The sequence below is a fragment of the Miscanthus floridulus genome, chromosome 1, assembly GCF_019320115.1.
Source record: "Miscanthus floridulus cultivar M001 chromosome 1, ASM1932011v1, whole genome shotgun sequence".
NCBI lineage: Eukaryota > Viridiplantae > Streptophyta > Magnoliopsida > Poales > Poaceae > Miscanthus > Miscanthus floridulus.
The window spans coordinates 108,789,630-108,816,674 of NC_089580.1; positions in this window are offsets into that span (position 1 = coordinate 108,789,630).

The following is a 27,045-nucleotide window of genomic DNA, read 5'->3' on the forward strand; positions in this document are numbered from 1 at the left end:
GAAGGACCAATGGGCCGCCATACTTGAGCCAGGGCGTTTTCCCTTGGTCCTCGATCCTTGTATCAACGAGGTTCAATTCGACAGAGTACTGATCGACGGCGGTAGCTCCATCGATATACTGTTCAAGAATAGCTTGCCTGCCCTGAAAATAGCCTAGGCGGACCTCAAGCCGTACGAGGCATAGTTTTGGGGCGTTCTCCCTGGATAGAGCTCTACACCTCTTGGGCAGATCACATTACCTGTGCAATTTGGGACTCCGGACCACTTTCGCACTGACTACATCAACTTCGTGGTTGCTGACTTCGATGGCACCTACCATGCTATTCTTGGTCGATCATCGCTCACCAAGTTCATGGCCATACCTCATTATAGGTATCTAGTGCACAAGATGCCTACCGAGAAAGGAGTTCTAACCCTCAGGGGCAACGTATACGTAGCTTATACCTACAAAGATGATAGCTTCAAAATAGCAGAGGCCCATGACCTCTCTATTCATCTGGCCGAGACCATGCTTGACGCTAAGAAGACCTCAGCCGACCACTTGGAGATCCCAGACCTCGAGACTCCATGCAAGAACATCAAGTCAAAGGAGCACAAAGTGATCCAGCTGGTCGATGGCGACTTCAGCAAAATGGCCCTTATCGGGGCCAACCTAGATCCCAAATAGGAAAATGTGCTCATCGGGTTCTTAAGGAGCAACGTGGATGTGTTCGAATGGAAACCTGCCGACATGCCCGGTGTAACTCAAAACTTGATCGAGCACTCCTTGAATGTCAACAGCAAGGCCAAACCTATCAAGCAGAAGCTACGAGGGTTCGCTCACGACAAAAAGGAGGCGATTAGGGTAGAAGTGACACGGCTTTTGGCAGCCGGATTTATCAAAGAAGTGTATCATCCGGAATGGTTAGCCAACCCGGTTCTTGTACGCAAAAAGAATAATGAATGGAGAATGTGCGTTGATTACACCGATCTCAACAAACACTGCCCTAAGGACCCCTTTGGCTTACCTCACATAGACAAGGTCATAGATTCAACCACCGGTTGCGAGCTCCTTTCCTTTCTCGATTGCTACTCTGATTATCACCAGATCGCTCTCAAAAAGGACGATCAGATCAAGATGTCTTTCATCACGCCTTTCGGCACCTACTGCTACACGACTATGTCATTCGGGCTCAAGAACACCGGGGCTACATACCAACACGCCATTCAGGCCTGCCTCGCAGGCGAGATAAAAGATGACCTTGTAGAGGCCTATGTGGATGATGTAGTTGTCAAAACCAAGGAAGCACATACCCTTGTTGACAACCTAGAACGTACCTTCGCGGCCCTCAATACATTCCAATGGAAGTTAAATCCTAAGAAGTGCATCTTTGGTGTTCCTTCTGGTATATTGCTAGGCAACATCGTCAGTTACGACGGCATACGCCCTAATCCGGAGAAAGTCAAAGCTGTCTTAGACATGAAGCCCCCCAAAAAGGTGAAGGATGTCTAGAAGCTTACCGGATGCATGGCTGCTCTAAGCCATTTCATATCAAGATTAGGAGAAAAAGGACTACCATTCTTCAAGCTGCTCAAAGCATCCGAGAAGTTTGAGTGGTCAGAGGAAGCAAACGCTGCCTTCACACAGCTAAAACAATACCTCACGTCACCTCCGGTCCTTACTGCTCCTAGAGAAGACGAAACTCTCCTACTTTACATTGCGGCAACCAATCGGGTGGTCTCCACTACCATGGTGGTCAAGCACGAAGAGCCGGGCCACGCCTATAAGGTACAGCGGCCAATTTATTTCATCAGTGAGGTACTCAACGAATCCAAGACCAGGTACCCATAGATTCAGAAATTGCTTTATGCCATACTGATAACATCCCGAAAGTTGAGACATTACTTCAACAGATATCGTGTGGTGGTCATGACCGAGTACCCTTTGGGGGACATCATTTGTAATAAGGATGCAAACAGGCGCATCATCAAATGGGCAATGGAGCTATGCCCCTTCTCCTTAGAATTTGCAAGCCGTACTACAATCAAGTCTCAGGCACTCGTCGATTTCATCGTCGAGTGGACAGACTTAAGCACGCCTGTCTCTCTGGGATCTGACGAATATTGGATGATGTACTTCGATGGCTCTCTCAACATTGACGGTGTGAGAGCAGGGGTTCTTTTCGTATCACCATCTAAGGAGCAGCTTCGGTACGTCCTCAGGATTTACTTCCCGACATCTAATAACGTCGCCGAATATGAAGCATGCCTGCATGGTTTACGCATTGCGGTTGAGCTTGGTGTTAAACGTCTCTATGTCTATGGAGACTCAGCTCTGGTCATCAACCAACTCAACAAGGACTGGGACATGACCAGCGAAAAAATGGACGCATACTGCAAATCGATAAGAAAGCTGGAAGGCAGGTTATATGGCATCGAGTACATACACGTGGTCTAGGACAAGAACCAAGTAGCGGATGCACTGTCAAAGTTAGGATCATCCCAAGCCAAAACCCCACATGGCATATTCGTCCAAGACCTGCTCACGCCTTCCATCGAAGAGGAAGATTCCACGGTCGACAAAGCTCTAGACCCGCAATTGGTGGCTATGGTTCTGGCGCCGAGCACAACCGAGCTGCCTCCGACCACTCATGAGCTAGACTGGAGAACACCTTTCATCAAGTACTTAACAGATGGCAGCGGTCATACTGATTGGACAGAAAACGAGCGCCTGATGCATTGCAGTAAGCAGTATCTGCTTGTCGGTGGCAAGTTATGGCGCAAAAACACAAAGGAGGAAATCTTGATGAAGTGTATAACCCAAGAGGAAGGCAAACATCTCTTGGACCAAATCTACTCTGGCTCCTGCGGCAACCACGCGGCCTCAAGAACTATGGTCGGTAAGGCTTTCTGAGCAGGCTTTTATTGGCCGTCAGCAGTAGCCAACACAGAGAAGCTAGTCCACCGCTGTGAGGGTTGTTAGTTCTTTGCTAAGAGAATCCACGTACCAACACATGAGATCCAGACGATTCCAGCCTCTTGGCCCTTCGCATGTTGGGGACTGGATATGATCGGACCTTTTAAAACGGCTCCTAGGAAATTTACATGCGTCTTCATACTGATTGACAAATTTTCTAAGTGGATAGAATACATGCCTCTGGTACAGGCATCCTCAGAGAAGGCTGTCACGTCCCTCGACAAGGTCATCCACCATTTCAGCGTACCCAACAGCATCATCACCGATCTGGGTACTCAGTTCATCAGGAACGCTTTTTGGGACTTCTACGATGAAAGGAGCATAGTAGTAAAATACGTCTTGGTGGCGCACCCTAGAGCTAATGGACAAGTTGAGCGGGCAAATGGCATGATCTTGGATGCATTATAGAAGAGGATGTATAGAGAAAATGACAAAGCTCCCGAAAGATGGCTCAAAGAGTTACCAGCTGTGGTCTGGGGCCTCAGGACACAGCCTAGTCGTAACACCGGTGTCTCACCATACTTTATGGTTTACGGCGCTGAGGCAGTCCTCCCACCAGATATAGCTTTCCGATCAGCACGAGTAGAGAACTTCGACGAAGGCAAGGTCAATGAAGTACGGGAGCTAGAAGTGAACAGCGCCGAAGAGAAAAGGCTCGATTCTTGTGTACGCACGCCAAATACCTTGCTGTTTTGCGTAGGTACTACAACAAGAACATTAAAGAGCATTTCTTCATGGTCGGGGACTTGGTCCTAAAGTGGAAGACAAACTAGGCTGGTGTGCACAAACTCGCAACCCCATGGGAGGGACCCTTCATGATCAAGGAAGTCACACGACCAACGTCTTACAGGTTAGCTCACCTGGACGGTACGGACGTACCAAACTCGTGGCACATCGACAAGCTTAGACATTTCTATGCTTAACTACTAAGATATGTACTCCTCTTGTACTTTTGATTTAATTCAACAAAGCAATTATGATTTCTCCGACCACTCTAATGTGTCACTTTGAGTTTTATGGTCATTCTAACTTAGCCAGTAAAAGCCGACCACCACTCCTTCTATGGTTTTCGGAGCAGGCCCTGTCTCCGGTTCCTCCCAATACATGCATGGGATCCGCTCTCTACATTATGGGTGATCAGCAGGTCCCCTTAGTTTAACTTGTCCGCGTCTACGTGTGCACAGGTCACCGGACCTCACACTCCGACCACATGGAAAACTAGGGCCGCACAAACTTTTTGGGATGATGTGTCGAGCACGATGGTACAACTAAACAGAACATTAACATGTTCTTACTTAGTTACACCAACATAAAGTATCAAGCTTAAATACGCTTTATACAAAGCAAACAAGCTTATAATAATATACAGTTACATTATTACAAGCTTGCCTGAAGAGGCTCAAGTTCACAATAACACAACTATGTCATCCTTCTACAGCTCTAAGCCTATTACATTGGCTGGTTGGGGCGCATGGCACTTACTGCTCGCCGCTTCCGATACCCTACTCGAGTCTTGGGGACTCTTGTGCTAGTTGAGCTAAAGGGGATGGCCCCACCGGTGCCTGGCTGGTCGAGACCCCAGGCTTCGTTGGTTGGCTTGTAGCTGATGGCATTTCCAGCTGACTTGTCGATGGCGTACCCTGTACAAGTGTTGTCCCACCTCCACACAGGTTAATATCGCCAATTATCTTTGATAACAAGTCTAGCTGGGCCATTTGAAGCTCCTCTACCTTGTCTAGGTCTACCTTCTTTGGGTACCCAGCCTCCAGGCGCTTGAGATCGATTAGGGGGTAGTGGGCACACACCATGCTTAGTACATGGGCACCCATGTACTCACCCGCCTCCTTCATGAACTCTTGCAACCATCCCCACGCTTGTCTGCATCTCTCGACCAGTCCAAGCTAGGGCGTCCTCGGCTCTTCCTCTATGAGCGTCGGGTCGATAAGGTCGAGGACGGGCACAATGCCAGTTGCCACTTCTTGGCACCGGTTCTTCCACATGTCCCGCTCCTCGGTGGCCTTGAGGCATCGTGCTTTCCAGTCGTCACGCTCTTTGATCACGACCTCTAGGTGCTTCTTGGCATTGACTTTCAAAACTGAACACAGTACAAGACATCAAATGTGATGACATGACAAGGCAAGGTGGGCAGTAGAATGAGAAAGGTGATCTGGAATACTTACTTTTCAGTTCCTCCTTTATTTTGGTGGTGTGGTCTTGGAGTTGAGACTGGCTGCGTGCCAGTTTCTCATTGTCCTCCTTCAGGCGACCACACTCTATGGTCACATGGCTATTTTCCCCTTGGAGGCGGGTCACTTCAGCTTCTAAACCTGCATTACAGCTGTTACTACCAAGAATACAACAACACAAGTCCTGCACTTGCTATGATAAGATGAAAATTTACTTGTTTTCTCCCGCTATTTGTTATTGAGCTGGCTGACCAGGTTTTGGTTCTGTGTTTCTCGCTCTGTCCTCTCCTGGTCGGCGGCTTCAAGTTGGCGCTGCAAGCATTCCACTTCGGCCGCCAGTTCTTTATTGGTCGTCGTGATCCCTTCAATCTAGTCGAAGCACCTCTTTCGGTATTTTGCGGTTTTCATCAAGTCCTGTATATAGACAAGCTAAGTCAGACAGTTCGACTACATAACAGGGTCAAGGATTCAAGCCAAACATACCTAGACTTCTGTCACTAGACGCTTGGCCGCCCATTCGACTCTTAGGGTCTCTTCAACCTCTGGGATTTCTTCGTGCGTAACCCATTCGTTGTTCCGCCAGCGCGACACATATACATGTTATCGCCTATCTTGGGGATGGCCTAGGACCTCTTCTACTTCTTCCTCTTTAGCCTCCTGTTCGAGAGGCGGCGCTGGTCTGGAGTCTATAGACTCCACAACCACCATGGCTTTTCCATGAGCCATCGCATCGACAAGAGTCCTCTGTGCCACTTCTGGCTGCTGCTCCTCGGCTAGATCTGGTTCCCTTGGCACCAAGGTATCCGCTTTAGTAGGGTCTATGCTTGGAGCACTTGTACTCTGCTCGGCTGTCTTCTCGACCAGCCGCTCAGGGACTGACGTCTGGTTGTCCGCCTGCTGAGGTCCCAGCAGAGTTCCTACAGGCTCCTCCATGGCTAGCTGCTGGGCAGTTTGTCCCGCCATTGCTAGCAAAGTTGTGCCGCACCTGGCTAGCTGGTCGGGGTTCTCGGTGGATGTCGACCTAATATATCAGAGACAAGTTCAGAAGATAATAGTATCCAATGCAAATTACAAGCTTACATCAAAGATATAGATACTTACAACTTCAATTTGCGGAATGATGTGGCGAAGGAACGTCTCCTCGATCGCCCCTGCTCCACGTGCTCGGTAGGTTCCACCAGGACTCTTTCCACCTCCGGTACAGGCGTCGAGCTTTGATGCTCAACGTTTCCCTCGCTTGTCCTCTGTGTTGCAGTGGTCAGTGATGCGACCACTACTGGCACAGAGGAGCCACCCTACTCCATCGACCCCATTTGTCTTCTCCTCTTTCGAGGGACGAACCGGAAGATGTCCGCATCCTCTGCTTTGTTGTCCGACAGGGGGAAGATGGCTTGGCGTCGTTTGCTGGCAGCCGGACGCTTGCTAGCGGCTCTGGTTGATGCGTCCTCCACAGTCTCGAGTGTCGCCCAGTGGACATCGTCGGTCCTAGCACTGGTCTGGGCGGCTGGGCCGGCAGCTTGCGGCCAATCCACATCAGGGGGAGGTGACACGAACACTGCTGCCCGGTCACGACCATTACATTGAGACACAAAACGGGGACAACAGTCAATTTCTTGTTACAACATGACTCTATAGTTAAAAGGAGGCATCATTTACCTTTGGGGGAGGTCGAGCCAGCTTGAAGGCATGCTCGATGTCGTTTAGCCTGACATAATTGGGATCGGCCAGGTTGAATAGCTCCCCAATCCTGGCCTTGATTTCCATCTTGTCGAGTGGCTCTTTCCTGGTCCTTGTTGGATCTGCGCTCCCCCGGTACTCAAAGCCTAGATGAACCCTCTTCTGGCAGGGCTAGATCCTTCGGCTGATGAAGTTCCCGACCACACTTGGGCCATCTAGCTTTCCCCACGGGATTATCCCGAGTAGTTCGGCGATCTGCTCTAGGTTCTCGGGCTTCTCTGTCCAGCTATTCTTCTTCTCCAAAATCAGCCCCACGTCGCACAAGGTGATGGTGTTCCGCTCTTCACGGATGTAGAACCACTTCTTGTACCACTCGCCCAGCAAGGTGTTCCAGGGGCAGTGCAAGTATTGGGCTTTCATGCCGTCACGCTGAAGGGTCGAGATGGCGACTAGAGGGGGGGTGAATAGTCTTTTCTAAAACTTAATCGCGTCGGCTAACCGATACAAATGCGGAATTAAAACTATTGGTCTAGCCAAGACTATACCCCACTATAAATGTTCACTAGCACCTTGTAAAGATAACAATTATGCAACAAAGGTGCCGGGCTAGTTAGAGCTCTCCTAAACAATTCTAGGAGCAAGGTTACGCAAACCTATGCCACTAGTACTTTAAGCGACAAGGGAGCTCCTACACATGCTAGTAAGCAAAAGCACAAAGCTAACTAAGCTCACTAGCAATGCTCAACAACAAGGCAACCAATGCCTAATTAGAGAGCGCAAATACTTAGCTACACAAACTAAGCAATGTGACTAACAAGGTTACTAAAACCAAATTAGCCACGCAAGGGAGCTACTTCTATGCTACACAAGCAAGAAGGTAATTAGCAAGCTACACAAGCTATCTAATTACAAGAGCAACTACACAAGCTTAATATGTATAAAAGTAATGGCAAGCTTGTGTAATGGGGATGCAAACCAACGGGAAGAACAAGGTTGACACGATGATTTTTCTCCCGAGGTTCACGTGTTTGCCAACACGCTAGTCCCCGTTGTGTCGACCGCTCACTTGGTGGTTCGGCGGCTAATTAGCATCACCCGCTAAGCCTGCACATCGAGCGCCGCAAGAACCTACCCCTTGAGTGAGGGTAGCTCAATGACACGCTTTACTAGAGTTGCTCTTCGTGGCTCCCGCGAGGCGAGCACAATGCCCCTCACAAGCACTTCTCCGGAGCGCCGCACAAGCTTCTTGCGCGCTTCGATGGAGACCACCACCAAGCCATCTAGGAGGTGGCAACCTCCAAGAGTAACAAGCACCACCGGCTTGCAACTCAATCACCTAGTGCCACTCGATGCAACCTCACGATGCAATCGCACTAGAATCGCTCACTCACACAATCGAATGATCACTATCAAGTATGTGTGTGATGGAGGGCTCCAAAGCACTCACAAGCATGGACACTAAGTCCCTTGAGGTGCTCCACACCAGCCATGGCCGAGGGCCACTTCTATTTATAGCCCCAAGGGCTAAACTAGCCGTTACCCCTTCACTGGGCAACGGTCGGGCCGACCGGACGCTCCGGTCGTGTTGACCGGACGCTGGACCTCAGCGTCCGGTCCCCCACAAACGACCACGTGTCCCGGTTCCAACGGTCACTTGACCTGACCGGACGCTCTAGCTTCAACTAACCGGACGCTGGACCCTTAGTGTCTGGTCGTTTCCAGTAAGCTCCCGAGCATGATCGGACGCGTCCGGTCGAACGCAATCGGACGCAGCCAGCGTTCGGTCACACTCCAGCTACTGCGTCACCGTACGTCAGCCTGACCGGACGCAGCCTTCTAGTGTCTGGTGCATTCAGATCCAGCGTCCGGTCAGTTGACCGATGCCAGCATCTTCTTCATTCTCTTCACCCTTGCTCAAGTGTGCTAACCACAAGAATTTGCATCCGGCGCAATAGAAAATAGACATTCCATTTTCCCGAAAGCGCCGAATCCCGCCTTGCAAGCTCGGCGGGAGGGAGAGAGGGACCCAAACCCATCTCACCCCTACAAACACCACCTCCTTTGTAAATGTGCCAACACCACCAAGTGTACACCACCATGTGTATGTGTGTTAGCATTTTCACAATCATTTCTCAAAGGATGTTAGCCACTCAACTTGCCACGCCACTCGATCCTAGCGACAATGCAAAGTTAGATCACTCGAGTGGCACTAGATGACCAATATGCAAACAAGTTTGCCCCTCTTGATAGTACGGCCATCTATCCTAAACCCGGTCATAAACTTCTCTACACACCTATGACCGGTGAAATGAAATGCCCTAGGTTATACCTTTGCCTTGCGCATTCTATTCCATCTCCTCCAATGTTGATGCAACACATGCACCAACACGATCAACAATGATATGATCCACTTCATATCATCATATGATCATATTGGTTCATTGATCTTGACTCTACTTGCTCTTCACCGTTGCCATCGTCCATCGGCGCCAAGTCTTGCTCAAGCTTCACCGCCACGCGGTACATCACTCCAAAGCCTTCAACTTGCCCTTCACGCTTGCAACCGGTCCATCAAGCCAAGTCTTGTCTTGATCTTCTCCACCTTGATCACATGACTCAATGTCATGTCTCATGTGCATTTAAGCTCCTTCATCATCACATGTGTGAGCTTTGCAACATCTCCAAACCATTTTCACCTTCATGGCATATGTTGCTCACACACATGTACCTGTGGACTAATCACCTGTGTATCTCACATAAACACAATTAGTCCACCTAAGTTGTCACTCAATTACCAAAACCAAACAAGGACCTTTCAATCTCCCCCTTTTTGGTAATTGATGACAACTCTACAAAGATATATAAATTAAGCTTTTTTGGATTCATGTTGCTTGCCCAAGCAATTTTACCATGTCAAAATGATTTTGGACAAGTACCATAAACCCAAAATGGTAGTATTAGCTCCCCCTACATATGTGCTAGAGTATTTAATTTGAAGCTTGCACATATGTATAGATTAAAATTGTGGGAGAGTAAATACTACAAAATGATGCTAAGGTGTATAGAATAAACCTTTGAAGCGTGTACCAATTAGAGTTGCACCTTTAAGTTCATCCTTAGCACCATGGTTAGCTAGATATCACTTGATAATAAAACACTAAATACCTTGTGAGATCAACATTAAAAGCAAGGTACTAGCATTACTTGAAAAGCATACCAAGTGTCTAGCTATCATCCTATGCATGCTAGTTATCAAATCATCATTTAAGTTTTACAACTAGCATACACCACACAAGCATGCATATTGAATCTTAAAGCTTATGCAATGCAAGCAAGCACATGAATATGCATATATCAAATGCAATCAATCAAAGTTCATGAGCTTGCTCCCCCTACTTGTGTGCTTCTCTTGTCCAAGAATTTTGATCCATCTCTTTTCTTCAATGTTGCTCCCTCTTTGTCCATGTCCAACCTCTATTTCTTTTGTATCTCATCTCTCCCATTGTACAATCTCTCTCCCATTCAATCAAGCTTCATATCTTTGTACAATCTCTCCCCCTTTGTCATCAATTTCCATAAAAAGGTGTGTTTATTATTGATGCAAAGGTATGCTCTTTGGGGTAGATGGTTGAGACTTGCATTTTTGATGGACATTACTTGAATATTGGAATGACACCACAAGTAGATACCATTTAGAACTTGTAACTTGTATTACATGTATCTTATCATTCTATACATGGGTCATCCATTTTATGCACTTAAGCTCTTGTAGGTGAGGGATGCATTCTTTATTTGATCACTTAAAGTTGAGGATCACTTGTGGAACCATCGTCTACTATGTATGGATACCACTTGTAGAAAGTGAATACCATTTGAAAGAATCTTCTAGTATGAAACCACTTGTTTGATTTATCAATAAAGACCATTTCTTGAACATTTGTTATCTTCATGAGTACCACTTATAAGATATCACTTGTGAGTTGAAACATACAAACTAGATATCCATTTGCATTGTTGTCTTGTGCTTGTACTCTTATCACTATCATGAGCTTCTTATGTGACTTGAACTAAATTGATTTGCTTAAGCTTTCAAGTCCGGTTTGAACCAATGACAAGCTTCTTCACACCTCTTGCAAGGGTTATCTTGCCAATGTTGTACTTGTCACTTGTTAGCAATCCAAATTAAGTCAAGTTCTTGGGTTTACTAGCTCATGAACAAATTCATATACTAACCACTAGATCAAGTAATCATTCAAGCAATAGTGGTATGCCATGAATTTAAAACATTTCATTTGTAATGCATGATCCTATGAAGCATGTACTATATGCACTAACCGCATACTAGTAAGGGATGAAATGATCATGCACATTACAATGATACCTTTGCTATGTTGGAGTAGAGGATAGTCACATAGATTCCAATTCATTACTCCAATAGCAATGTGAAGTCCAATTAAAAGCTTGGTGAAGACCAATAGATACCAATTTGAATTCCATTCTTCACCCATATGAAATGAATTCCACTTATGATCAAGTGCACTTTTCTTGTTGTGGTTGACTTGCTTTATCTTTTGATCTTTGCTTGCATAAGAGCATCAATTTGAGAATACCACTTGAAATATCATGATTAGCTCTCTTTTGGGTGTTGCTTGTTTTTCTTGATCAACCCTATTGATTTGCTTCAACTAAGCATCTCAAATGTTCCTCGGATCACCACTTCCATGTTAGCCTTCCAAGTACCACACTTGGTTTACCTACACATAGGCGGCAAGCCCCTACACTAGGGAGAAGTGACCTCTCTCCAAGAACCATTCTTGATACTCATTTGAAATGATTTGATTGATTGATCCAAGTGATGGACTTATCTTGATGAGTAAACTTGATTCCTTCTTTAAGTCCTTTTCTTTCTACTTGTTTAAGTCCTTTTCTTTCTACCAAATGATCTCCAATCACAACTAGAACTTAAACTTTATTTTCATCTTGAGTTTGATCTTGATCTTTTAATTTGAGTACCAAAAGTGTGCAAAGTATACTCCTTAATCAAATGACCTTGTACTCTTTGTTTAACATGTTTCTAGATCATCTCAAAACCAAACTTAGGTGCCTCAAACACTTGTAAACATGTTTCCAACTTGAGGACCTTTCAATCAAAGTGACTCTAGATCAATCCAATACTTGTCACTTTTTGGCAGATTCTGTACTCTCCAAAGAACTAAGCATATTTCTCAAAGTACAAATCCAAATACCATGAAATTTGGTGGAGATGAGCTTCACTAAGTTATCTAGCAGCCATAAAAATTTTAGCTTCATTTGATCTCATATGAACTGCCAAATTTTAATTCTTCCACCACTGCTACATGCTGAAAACTACTGCACTATAGCTGACAAGAACCACTCCAAAACTGAAGTATTTCTTATCCAATTTCCATGAAATTTCTACAGCATCTTATACCATAAGTCTAGAGCATGTATACCAATTTTCATGCCAATCCAATAAGATTTGATCACTCAAACATGGCTAAGATCACAGCTAGCTCGGATTCTCAATTATAGGAAAGATTTCAACAATTGAGCTATACACCATCAAATATGAATCAAACTTGATACTAACTTGTTTGAATACTTCCGTAAGACATCTATCCATTCAAATCACTTACTAAATGTCATCTCATGAATTTATCCAACACAAATCAATCCAAACTTGATTACTAAGCAATTATCCATTCAAATATCTCATAGCAAGCAACATTGCATATTTATCCAATTCAATCAACTCATATGCACCCAAATGAAATGATCAACAAGAGATATACCTTAGTTAGCTCATGATCATCCAATTAGCAAGCTTTCAACTCAAATATTTGCAAGCCATCAAATATATCCAATGAATTACCAACAACTTGAAATTTACACTTGTATGTTATAGCACATTTGGACTTCATTCAATTTGTCATGGCATTGGGATAATGATCATCACTTAGAAATACTTGGCTCAACTACATGATCAACAAGATGAATATCATTTGAACCAAGCCTCCAATGCTGATGGTACCTACAATCAATCATCCACTTTTTGATGGTACCCAAACAACTTTGGGTCCTCTCAAGTTAGGAGCAACATACTTAGGCAATGCCTTAGTATGAATAGCGGGATGCTTTCCAATTGCAACCAATGAGGTACCATTGCCATCCTTTCTAAGCATATCATGATTATCAATTGAAATAGGCTTAGAAATTTTACCTAGGGGACATGAATGTGCCATGTGTCCCCTTTCCCGGCATGAGTAGCACTTTCTCTTTGCTTGAGCCTTCTCTTCTTTGCTCATGTGGTGCTTCTCATTTCCTTGCCTCTCATGGATTGCTTGAGCCTTCTTCTCAAGCTTGTTAGGACACTTAGAGGCAAAGTGTCCCGTACTTCCACACTTGAAGCACTTGATGTGAGCATAGACTTTCTTCTCAACTTCATTCTTGCTCATCATCTTGGCATCTTGAGTTTGCATTGGATGCCTTGCCTTTCCACCCCTTCTTGTTTTCTTCTTCTTGATCATCAAATCATCACCATCATGTTGGTTGATCTTGATTTGCTCTTGGGGTGTCTTCTTTTGCTCAACTTGTGGCTTTGGTTGAGGCTTTACTTGTTGCTTCACCAATTCCTTGGTTGGGCACATTGAGGTGAGATGACCCCAAGTGCCGCACTTGAAGCACTTGACATGCTTTAGCCTCTCTTCTTCTTTCTTCAACTTGAGCTTCTCGATGTTAGGGCAACCATTTGCAAAGTGTCCCGCTTCATGACACCAGAAGCACATGGTATGAGAGAGCTTTCTTTGTTGTAGCTTCTTCATCTTTCTTTCTCTCTTCATTTCGCCCTTTGTCATCTTCTTCTTGAAGCCAAGGCCACACTTGTCACCATAGTTTCTTTGAGTTTTCAACATATGCTCAAAGGTGACTTTTGAGTTGTAGCACCTCTCTAACTTGTTGCTCAATTTCTTCACTTCATTTTTGAGCTCATTGTTCTCCTTCAAAAGGTTAGTCTCACAAGACATAGAAGTAGAACAAGCATCTATATGTGAAGAGCATGGCATATCTAATAAATCATCACAAGAGGTGGATACATGCTTCTTGCCTACATCACAAGGGTTAGCAACAATATGTGATTGATCATTTGACCCATGTGATGAGCTCTCATTATTTTTAAGTTTCTTTGTAAATATTTTAATGAGAGAAGCTTGTTTTTCTAATAATTCATCATGAGATGCAAGTAGTGTCTCATGATTCAATTTAAGCTCATCAAGTGAAGATTTATAAGCATTATTTAATTTCTTATGTTCTTCACAAGAGTTCTTTAGAAATGAGTTTTTATTTTCTAATTTCAATGTTTTAGCTTTCTCATTTTCTAAAGACATGGTCATGCTAGCAAGTCTACTAACAAGCTCATCATATGAATCAACATGATCAACCACATCATCATTTGATACCTTAGTGTCACCTTGTGACATGAAGCAATGTGGTGATGTAGTTGGAGAGCTTGTAGTAGCATCTTCATCATGGTTTGAGCATGAACCATCATTACCATCAAGTGTGCATGGGGTAGCATCATCACTTGCAACACTTGTGGCATCATCATCAACCTTGTCAAGTGAACTTGTAGTGGATTGATCATCATCATCCTCACTTGACAATGAGGTGGAGCAATCTTCCACAATCACCAAATTGTGGTTATGCTCAACACACTCACGTGCCTCCTCCTTGAGCTCATCATCATCATCATCATCATCATCATCGGAGACCGTCCCATACTTCTCATTGAGATAACTCCAAATCTCATGGGCGGTCTTCATGTCCATGATCTCTCCAAATATGCAATCATGCAAAGATCTATACATGATGTTAGTAGCATGGATGTCGAGATCTAGGCATTTCTCTTGTGCTTGAGTTAGATTATCTTCATCTAACACATAAGAAAAGCCTACATCTACCATCCACCACATTTGAGGGCATACATACTTAAAATTACATATCATCCAATTTTTCCATCGTGCAAAGTGTGTGCCATCAAAAATGTATGGACAATCATCTAGCTCATTAGACGCCATCCTCTCGGGTTGGTGAAGACCACAAATGAGAGACTAGGCTCTGATACCACTTGAAGGGTCGAGATGGCGACTAGAGGGGGGTGAATAGTCTTTTCTAAAACTTAATCGCGTCGGCTAACCGATACAAATATGGAATTAAAACTATCGGTCTAGCCAAGACTATACCCCACTATAAATGTTCACTAGCACCTTGCAAAGATAACAATTATGCAACAAAGGTGCCGGGCTAGTTAGAGCTCTCCTAAATAATTCTAGGAGCAAGGTTACACAAACCTATGCCACTAGTACTTTAAGCGACAAGGGAGCTCCTACACATGCTAGTAAGCAAAAGCACAAAGCTAACTAAGCTCACTAGCAATGCTCAACAACAAGGCAACCAATGCCTAATTAGAGAGCACAAATACTTAGCTACACAAACTAAGCAATGTGACTAACAAGGTTACTAAAACCAAATTAGCCACGCAAGGGAGCTACTTCTATGCTACACAAGCAAGAAGGTAATTAGCAAGCTACACAAGCTATCTAATTACAAGAGCAACTACACAAGCTTAATATGTATAAAAGTAATGGCAAGCTTGTGTAATGGGGATGCAAACCAACGGGAAGAACAAGGTTGACACGATGATTTTTCTCCCGAGGTTCACGTGTTTGCCAACACGCTAGTCCCCGTTGTGTCGACCGCTCACTTGGTGGTTCGGCGGCTAATTAGCATCACCCGCTAAGCCCGCACGTCGGGCGCCACAAGAACCTACCCCTTGAGTGAGCGTAGCTCAATGACACGCTTTACTAGAGTTGCTCTTCGCGGCTCCCGCGAGGCAAGCACAATGCCCCTCACAAGCACTTCTCCGGAGCGCCGCACAAGCTTCTTGCGCGCTTTGACGGAGACCACCACCAAGCCATCTAGGAGGTGGCAACCTCCAAGAGTAACAAGCACCACCGGCTTGCAACTCGATCACCTAGTGCCACTTGATGCAACCGCACGATGCAATCGCACTAGAATCGCTCACTCACACAATCGAATGATCACTATCAAGTATGTGTGTGATGGAGGGCTCCAAAGCACTCACAAGCATGGACACTAAGTCCCTTGAGGTGCTCCACACCAGCCATGGCCGAGGGCCACTTCTATTTATAGCCCCAAGGGCTAAACTAGCCGTTACCCCTTCACTGGGCAACGGTCGGGCCAATCGGACGCTCCGGTCGTGTTGATCGGACGCTGGACCTCAGCGTCCGGTCGCCCACAAACGACCACGTGTCCCGGTTCCAACGGTCACTTGACCTGACCAGACGCTCTAGCTTCAACTGACCGGACGCTGGACCCTCAGCGTCCGGTCGTTTCCAGTAAGCTCCCGAGCATGATCGGACGCGTCCGGTCGAACGCGATCGGACGCAGCCAGCATCCGGTCACACTCCAGCTACTACGTCACCGTACGTCAGCCTGACCGGACGCAGCCTTCCAATGTCCGGTGCATTCAGATCTAGCGTCCGATCAGTTGACCGACGCCAGCATCTTCTTCATTCTCTTTGCCCTTGCTCAAGTGTGCTAACCACAAGAATTTGCATCCGGCGCAATAGAAAATAGACATTCCATTTTCCCGAAAGCGCCGAATCCCGCCTTGCAAGCTCGGCGGGAGGGAGAGAGGGACCCAAACCCATCTCACCCCTACAAACACCACCTCCTTTGTAAATGTGCCAACACCACCAAGTGTACACCACCATGTGTATGTGTGTTAGCATTTTCACAATCATTTCCCAAAGGATGTTAGCCACTCAACTTGCCACGCCACTCGATCCTAGCAACAATGCAAAGTTAGATCACTCGAGTGGCACTAGATGACCAATATGCAAACAAGTTTGCCCCTCTTGATAGTACGGCCATCTATCCTAAACCCGGTCATAAACTTCTCTACACACCTATGACCGGTGAAATGAAATGCCCTAGGTTATACCTTTGCCTTGCGCATTCCATTCCATCTCCTCCAATGTTGATGCAACACATGCACCAACACGATCAACAATGATATGATCCACTTCATATCATCATATGATCATATTGGTTCATCGATCTTGACTCTACTTGCTCTTCACCATTGCCATCGTCCATCGGCGCCAAGTCTTGCTCAAGCTTCACCGCCACGCGGTCCATCACTCCAAAGCCTTCAACTTGCCCTTCACGCTTGCAACCGGTCCATCAAGCCAAGTCTTGTCTTGATCTTCTCCACCTTGATCACATGACTCAATGTCATGTCTCATGTGCATTTAAGCTCCTTCATCATCACATGTGTGAGCTTTGCAACATCTCCAAACCATTTTCACCTTCATGGCATATGTTGCTCACACACATGTACCTGTGGACTAATCACCTGTGTATCTCACATAAACACAATTAGTCCACCTAAGTTGTCACTCAATTACCAAAACCAAACAAGGACCTTTCACGCGTAGATTTAGGTAGACGCCTCCGGCTATCTTCGAGCCACCGCTCCCTTTCTTCCAAAGATAGAACAGGTGGCGAAAGAGGTCGAAATGGGGCTGGAAGCCACCGTAAGACTCGCAGAGATGGATGAAGGTGGAGACAAGAAGAATCAAGTTGGGATGCAGATTGCAAATCCCAATCTTGTAATACAAGCAGAGACCCTGAAGGCAAGGGTGCACTGGAATCCCAAAACCCTGTTTGAAGAAGTCTTCGAAAACCACAATCTCACCTGGTTGGGGATCGGGGAAGCTTTCTCCTTCCGGCGCATGCCATCCCGCGAGTGCCTTGTTGTGGAGCACTCCCATAGCGACGAGGTCCTCAATGGTCTACTCATTGCTCCGTGATTTCCACCACTCCTTTGCCATGACTCCGCCTTTCTTCTGGTCATCTCTCTTCGCCATTAGCCTGTCCTTACTAAGGGGGTGGATGCGGTGGTGAGGGGGTTGGCAATGATTTTTGGAGGAATAGGGTTTGGTAAGAGGAAGAAGAAGGTTGCAGCGGCAAATGACAATGGGGAACGGTGTAACTTACCAGATCTACATTATATAAAACAAAGAGCTCCGTTGTTTCATCTGTCTGAGATTATTGGGAGACGTGCGCATGCGCCATAGATGGTTGTTCACACAACCTCAAGATCTACGCCAATAAACGCGCTCCTTCATTACCAGTGTACGCGCCTCTTCGTTGATAGTGTAAGAGGGCCCACACTGACGCACCTCCATATAGGTGCCAAGCGACTGTTTGCTAGAAAAGAGTAAGAAGACAGAATGACGTACTATACCCATCTGCTTTTTTGACCAGGCGTGTCAGACTGGACTTGGCAGAGAATGGAGATAAATAAATACACCGAATAAATACATCAATGGCGTTAGTGTTTTTGATGCCTGTTTTGCGCTCAAGGATAGATCAGACTCTTACAATGCTCTGGGACTGCCCAGACCACTGCCGTGCTCGGGGATTGCCTAGACCACTGCCGTGCTCGGGGACTGCCCAGACCACTGCCGTGCTTGTGGACCGCCCAGACCACTATCGTGCTCAGGGACTGCCCAGACCACTGCCGTGCTCGTGGACTACCCAGACCACTGACGTGCTCGGGGACTACTCCGACCACTAACATGCTCGGGGGCTACTCTGACCACTGTTGTGCTCAGGGACTGCTCCGACAACTGATGTGCTCGGGGACTATCTCGGCCACTGCTCGGAGAAGGGTTCTCCTCGGCTACATGTGATTTGTACTCACATACAGTTGAGAGACATTTATTTAGACCTTGCTACAAGGCACATACTTCGCCTTCCAGCAAGCTTGGGGACTACATCGGTACGATGCACCTGCCGGTGCATCTCATATCGCCTGTACGACGATTGGGTTCTCAACTTAACTGGGAATTCTTTTTAGACCCTGGCACCACGTGCCTACGTCACCTACTACCAGGCTCAGGGACTAAGTGGACATACTTCACCTTGCGGTGAATGTGTTTGTTTTTCGACCACTACGCCTCTGATGATCAAAGATGCTACGCTTCAAGACGCACTTACATTTCTTTTCAGAAATACAAGTGGGCACACTTCCCGGGACAGGAATCTTTTTCTTTTTTCTTAAGAGCATCATACATTCTTCGGACAACCTATTTCTCCGGCGATGACGGTGGTCAAGAGATGTCAAGGACTCGGGCCTTACTTGTCGGAGAAGGTCGAAATGGCGTGTCGTAGCATAATACATGGTGCTCGGGGACTAGCTGTGGGGGTATTAACCCCTATACCCTTACGGCTAAGCTTGGGCCAGCCCAGATTGATGGGTTCGGTCCATCTGAAAGACGACGTGTGGCCTAGCCAACCTGGTTGGAGTCCTGCGCAAGGAGTCAAGGCGGATTTGGCAATCAAGCAGGATCCTGGTCGGTTAAAATAGGAATCCTTATCCGGCCACATATGGCAATTGTAACTGACTAGGATTAGTTTCTAGACCTATAACCCTGCCCCTGGACTATATAAGGCGGGTAGGGGATCCCTCTAAAAAACATCTCTCATTGACATACAGCAATACAAATCAGACGTAGGACGTAGGTATTACGCCTTCTTGGTGGCCAAACCTGGATAAAACCTTGTGTTCGTCTTGCGTCATCGTCTTGTTTGTGGCTTACGCATCTGCCTGCCGATAATCTACTACCTTGGGCATACCCCTAGGTAGATTGCAGACCACATTTCGTTGACACCTTCCACTCTAGGACTTGTTGCACCTTAGTAGGGTCAACCGAAATTCCATCTCTAGATAACACATGACCTAGAAAAGGTATCTTGTTCAACCAGAATTCACACTTGCTAAACTTAGCATAAAGCTGGTTGTCACATAATCGAGTTAACACAATTCTCAGATGTTCAGCATGCTCTTCCACATTCTGAGAATATACAAGGATATCATCAATGAACACGACAACAAACTTGTCCAATTCTGGCATGAATACTGAATTCACCAGGTACATAAAGTGTGTCGGAGCATTTGTCAATCAAAAGGACACGACAAGATATTCAAACAAGCCATAACAAGTAGAGAAAGCTGTCTTAGGTATATCTTCAAGACGAATTTTGATCTGATGGTAGCTAGACCTCAAATCGATCTTGGAGAATACCTTAGCTTTGGAGAGTTGATCAAACAGAATATCGATGCGAGGAAGAGGGTATTTGTTCTTGATGGTAACAGCATTAAGGGGGCGATAATCCACGCACATGCACAGAGACTCGTCCTTCTTCTTCACAAAGATAGCCGGACAACCCTAAGGAGAAGAACTAGGCCGAATCAAACCTTTCTTTAATAGCTCATTCAACTAAATCTTCAGCTCAGTCAACTCATTAGGTGGCATTCTATAGGGCCTTCGAGAAATAGGAGCCATACTCGGAATGAGTTCTATATCAGGGAAGACATCTAGAAACTCACAGACAACCGGTATACCCTCAATGGCTTTGGCTAGGGTAGCATTGGTTGTATTGTGGATAGCGATATCACGAGGTAACTACACTAGAAAACCCTTCTTATCCATGGGATCCCTCAACATTACCACATGAGTTGATGTATCGATCAACACTCCATTCCCGCTCATCCACTTCATTCCTAGGATTACATCGATTCCTATCCCCGGCAGAACTATAAGATCCGTAAGGAACTCTCGATCCCTAATCTCAATCTTTACATCTTTAACTACTTGGTTAGTCATGATATTATTTCTAGCAGCACTAATACAATAACCACCCTTGATAATTATAATCACATTCATCTTATGCATAGATGCAAAAGTAGAACTCACAAAGGAATGCGAAGCACCTGAATCAAAGAGCATAACTGCAGGGTGATCATTAACAAGGAACTTACCAGTGGTGACCACTTCACCAGCAGGAATTTCCTCCATAGTAGTGTAGTGAACACACCCCTGACGGACGTTTCCCTGAGCATTCTGCTTGGGAGGATAGGGACAAGTACTACCCTAGTGACCAGGCTTGTTACAGTTCTAGCACGGCCTGTTAGCTGGTGGCATATTGGAGCTACTCTGCCCAAAGGTATTCTTTGGCAAGGAAACTATGTATCCCTTGCGGAAACTAGTTTTAGCTTGATTCTTCTTCTGAGGTGGGCGGTATCGGACATTAGCATTGGGTGGACGATATTGGGTTTTGGATACCATTAGTGCTTTAGACTAAGAAGCACCTGCCTCAAAGTTTTTTTTACGGGTCTTGGAAGCAGCATATACCTTATCATTATTCTCCTGAGTCAGGGTGTCACTGATAAACTCATTGAAGGTGACACACTTACAGTTGCCCATAGACTTCATCAGTTTAGGGGAAAGTCCCCTCTTGAAACTAGCTATCCTTTTAGCGTCAGTATCAACGAACTCAGGAGCATACCTCGCTAGGTTGTTAAATGCCTAGAGATATTCAGTAAGACTCTTATTGCCTTGAGTTAGATTCATGAACTCAGTATGCTTAATGGCCATGAGACCAGGAGGGATAAAATGTCCCCTGAAAGCTTCCTATAACTGGTCCCAAACTACCTCGACGTTTGTAGGGAAGGTGGTCCAGTGATGGGTCCACCAGATGCCTGTAGGGCCTTGGAGCTGGTGTCCAGCATACGAGGCCTTCATACCTTCTGTCAATTGGAGCAATCTAAACCTTTGTTCTATCATACTCAACCATTCATCAACTTGTAATGGTTCTTCTACCTCTCTAAAGATAGGAGGCTTTGTGTCCATGAAGTCCTTAAAGCTGCTATACTGGTTCGGCTCGGGTCCCTAGCAGACATGTCGATCATCACGGTTAGCCAGTTAGCGCATAGCCTTAGCTAGCATGCGCTGACTTTCAATGACTATCTACATTAGCTCAGCTAGTGTGGGTGGTGGAGGAGGTGGTTGTTCCTCATCTCCAAGGCTACGACTGCGATGAAGATTATAAGCCATCTGCAAAATGTATAGCCAATGAGCACTGATGATGTGGAAACTTTGTAGATGAATTATATAATTATGCCAAACTGACTCTAATGGAGAAAATGAATTTATATTATCAACAGAGGCACAATCATCCATCACAATCACACAACTCATCAAGCGCATCGATTGACACATTAATGCGATGAACTTAACCAACAAATTGTAGGCCTACCTTCCATCTCCAACTTCTATTCAAGGATCATCGTCTAATTCTCCATGGATCAGAAGTTACATCAAGCCAAAGTTGGCCTGATCCAACTGAAACTGGATTTATGACTTAGCAAATTTTCTAAGTGTGAATTCAGCATGGAAATATGACTTCTGGGCCTTGTTTGAACATGTTCTAGCCATTTTCATGAGATGGTCATATTGAGACTTTTGTTCCTTGATAAATTGGCTACAACTTTGGTAAAGGGTGCACAACCATGCAAGGTCTCTAGGTTGGTCTTTTGAATCAGTCAAATAGTGGCACTTTAAAGGTCATTCTAAGTCAAACCTCCACTAGAGGGCAATTTAGTCATTTTGGTCCACATGAACAATGTCCCATCAATTACCCTAAGTGTAGTTAAGGTGTATTAGACCATAATCAACCACTTTACACAAATGCTATACCAACTTCTAATGATCACATGTGATGAAGCAACAAAACAATCAATTTCACTCTAATGTTGCAATTCCATGTTTCACATGTTTCATGCCTTTGTTGCAATTTTAACTTGCCACATTCCTACCATGTTGCCATGTTTCAAGGTATGAGAAACTCATGTTGCATTCACATGTTGCACTACTACCATTCACAAGCAAATCAAGTATGAAACAAATAGAATTACGAATGTTGCATATGTATGTTTCAGTGACAATGGCATGATGAGATAGATGATGCATATGTTTATGAAATGAAATGCACTTTTGTGGAACCCAAACACCTAGGGTGTTATATATACAATGGGGTAACCTTGTTTTAAACAAAGTTTAATAATGTCGCATTTCGTACCATACAATGGGCCCGTACATACCATGAAGTTGTAGGCGTCAGCCCACTTGCTTATGTAGTTGCATGAAAAAAGTCTATTTGACCTCCCTCAACTATTGTACAAGTTTGATTTACCTCCCTCAATACAAAAACTAGTTTTTGTAGACAACTCTAGCTATTGAAACTCAAGATGGCAACGAAAATTTTCTCGTCGGGTTTCGCCTACCCATCCCCATCCCCGTCCCCACGGGGTCTGGATTTTCCCATCTCTGTCCCCGTGAAGACTCGCGGGGGACATTTTCTCCCCGTTTCTGTCCCCGTGGGGAATTCATACCCAATGGGGATCCCTGTCCCCGCAATGAGATCAGAAAACAATCTACTAAATCAACAATCCAAAACTAAAAAATACTAGGAAAAACTCATCTTGCAATCAAACAAGATCGTAAAATACTTTACAAATTACAAGTCCCTTTAACATATCCCACCTCACAACTCCCTAGATCTCACAAATGACAAATCAATAATGGTTCAACTTCAACACATTGACGCTGCTTTCCTGTAGAGCGAGCAGAGAGAACTTGAGTATTCAGACCCAGGAGAGAAAGCAGAGAATGATTGGGCAGCGTTCCTAGGTAGAGACCGAGTGCATGTAGTCATGCCGACCGGTGGCGCATGTCCTCGTCTGCTCTTCATGGCATGCATGGTGATGGCGACTGCGACTTAGGGGGTGAGGCTAGATGCGGGATGGACAAGGTGAGCCTACGCAAGCTGGGCATCGCGTCTCGGTAGTACCATAGGAGGCGCTGCAGCACCACGGCACTAGGCACAACGGTCGCATGAGTCGCGCCCAGCAGCTGGCGGCGACTGGCGGTGAGGATTCGTGTCCACGCCTAGCGTGGATGCGTGAATACGGCTGCTATGGGAGGGGTGGCCGAGTGGGGATACTAGGAACTAGGGTTAGGAATTTGGTTATATACTCCATGTGTTTGATGGGCTTGGGCCGATTTGGGCTAAACTTTACAGCTCGCATACGGAGTATACTCCTTAACGGGGCGGGGATGCGGGGATCGGGTACGGGGGATGGAGAACCATCCCCGTACCCGCCAGACCCGACGGGGATAGATTTTCTCCCGTTTTCTTCCCCATGGAGAATAAAATATCCCCATCCCCGTCCCCTAATAGGTGAATTTCCCACGGGAAATCGGGGATCGGGTCCCTGTTGCCATCTTTAATTGAAACCGTCCAATTTACCTCCTAAATGGTTTGGGAGTGGTTTTGGTTAACGTAGTGCCACGTCCTACGTGGTGCCAGGTCAGACACAAGGAAGATAAACCTGGCATTTAGGATAGTTTAGGGAAGTCAATTAGACTTTATAAAAAATATCAAAATAATTTTTTAAAAATATCAAAATATTTTTATAGAATAAATATGCATTTAAAATACTAAAATCTAACTTAATATTAGAAAAGTTATTTTAACTCATTGTATAAATAAGTTTCCAAAAAATTATCCAAATAGTTTTCTTGTGTGTAAAATATTAAAATTGGTTTAATATTAGAAAATCATAGAAAATGTATTTCAACTTAGAAAAATATGAACTAGTTTCATTTTTTTCTAAAATCATGCTCTCTATATTTTTTTACTATAGAAGTCGCATGTTGATTACTGCTGATGGCCCAATGAGCCTACAAAGTTAGACCACATGATACATTTTGCTAATATCCAATCAGAGCTTGAATTATATGTTTTATTTGGATTTTTTCATGCATGTCTTGATGGTTAAGAAAGACATTGTCAAGGAATTTTCTGTAGTTTACGTGGAGGGTTGCACAACGTTACATGATGTGGTCTACAATAACTTATCTTGGTCTGTATCCTCCGTTTCGTATTTGGCCTAGAATTTTAGGAGACCATATAAGATTCAAATAATTCTAAGAAAGGAACAAAAGGTAGAGCATGATTTTATGAAAAGTTTCATATTTTCTAAGTTAAAATAAATTTATAATAATAAATAAAATTTAAGTAGTGTTTAAATACATATTTATTCCAAAAAAATGTTTGAATACTTTTTAGAAAAATATATTTATAAGCTTTTTATAAAGCTTAATTGATCTCCCTAGCGAAGTCCAATTTATCTTCCTCGTGACTGACTTGGTGCCACATAGGATGGCTGACGTGGTGTCACATCAGCCAAAACCACTCTCAAAACTACTCAGGAAGGTAAGACTATTTCAATAGTTAGAGGAGTCTAAAAAACATGTTTTCTAACTGAGGGAGGTAAATCAAACTTATGCACAGATGTCAAATGGACTTCTTTCTAGTTGCGCTCGTCTACATGTTACATGTACTTGGCATCTTGGGGCCCACGTGCTTCTCGGCCCAAACGGTAGGGAAAAGCTGCCGAGAGCGGTGGTTATTCGTAAATCTGCACACTCAGGTGATTGGAGCGCTCCACCTCTCCGACAGCGCCCTCGTTAGACTCTGCCGAGTGTGTTGTTTGTGCAGAAATGGTCCAATTATAACTTCTTTTGTCCAAATCCAAAGAGAAAAGCAGATTTGTTACCTTCCACGAGAAAAACAATCCCAGTGGGAGGTGCTCCGAAGCCCGAGAAACTAAGCCCATTTGGAATAGATAGGGACTGAGAAAAAAAAAACTGAAGCCTGAAAACAGGCTAATGGGCCTTGACCGCTTTCTTCTGTCCACCATGGTCAAGAAAATATATATAATAATATCCCCTCAAAAAAAATATAATAATATATAAATAAATGTTGTGATCAAGGACTTCCAATCACTCGTCCAGCTGGTCACCGTCCATCCATTTCGTCATCATCCCCAGTCCGTGGAAATCCGAATGCTCACGCAACACTTGCTGCCTCACTAGAACAGGGAAATAAATTTTTTATTTGATCCACCTGACATCATGTTAGGTGTAGTATTTCATTCATTTGCTTCCTTATTATTAATTAATTGTATGTCTTATTAGGTCAGCCTTAGTGGAGAGTTTCTTGACGGTGTTTTCAAGACTGTCATGTCATATAATGAAATGATACTTGGATGATAGAGAGTTGGTAATCGTACCACGAGGGTTTCATCAAACTTATTTTTTCTCTCTCTTCTTAAATACACTGTTATATTATAAAAATATCTATACGACAATCTATTTAATGCAAATAAAACTTACATGAAACCTTCACTGAGACTGACCTTATGTACCGCCTTCAAGTTCGGTGAGGGGGTGCCGTGCTTGGTGCACGAGCCCGGCCGTACCAAATTATCAAGCTCTGCATTGCAATCAATTTTTTTATGTGAATTGCTACCGTGTTTTATTCTATTATGGCTAGTGTTGGGATTATTTGTATCTACCTCGTCGCTGTGGAGTTTATCAGAGTCTGCTCTCAGGGGCAGCCTCGCTCAACCTCAAGTATATGCTTTTTGACATGCAAACTGTGCTTTCTACATCATTGCTCATCCTTGAATATATAGCGGTGTGAAGGAGCACAGGTAACATAAAACCAAGTAATATGAGTTTACTTTCCAACCGCGCATGTTCTTAGTTTTTTATCACTTACATACACAATAAAAATCCATTTGGATCTTTCATTTTGGCCGAATTGGAATCTAATTTATAGACCATGATATTTAGCTTTGAATTTGACATAAGAACTTTTACAAGTTTAGATACTGGTCTGTGTTAAATTCAGAGAGTGAGTGGCAGAAATAGATTCCTTCGATACCCAGTCCTCACACTCTGTTTCTTCCCAACAACTACATACCTTTTGTACCATGCTTTATTTCGCCTCACTCAACAATAATTTATATTTTTCTAATCCATCATTTTGGAGTGTTTTTACCGTGTATAATAGTTGAATATCCAACGGGCCAAGTGAGTTCATACTAGTGGTGCCTCCCACCACTTGAACTGGTAGTATTTTGGAGTGGTGTGAGGGTAATATATGTGTGCTCATGGAAGGTGATGCCACCACTAAAGCTGTTAACGTTGGGTCAAAACCAGTTTGTGAGGTGTGGTTTCTATTTTGGGTTGACCTAGTTTGGTGAGAAATGGGCTTAAGAAATATAGTGGTCTGTTGGGTTTTGGGTTAGCGTGTATTATGGATTGGTGTAATGTGGATCAGTTTGCACTTCTCTTCTTTTTGTGTTGCATGCAATTTAATTATGATAATAGGTAAGCAATTTGTTGATGTGGCACATGATTTAAA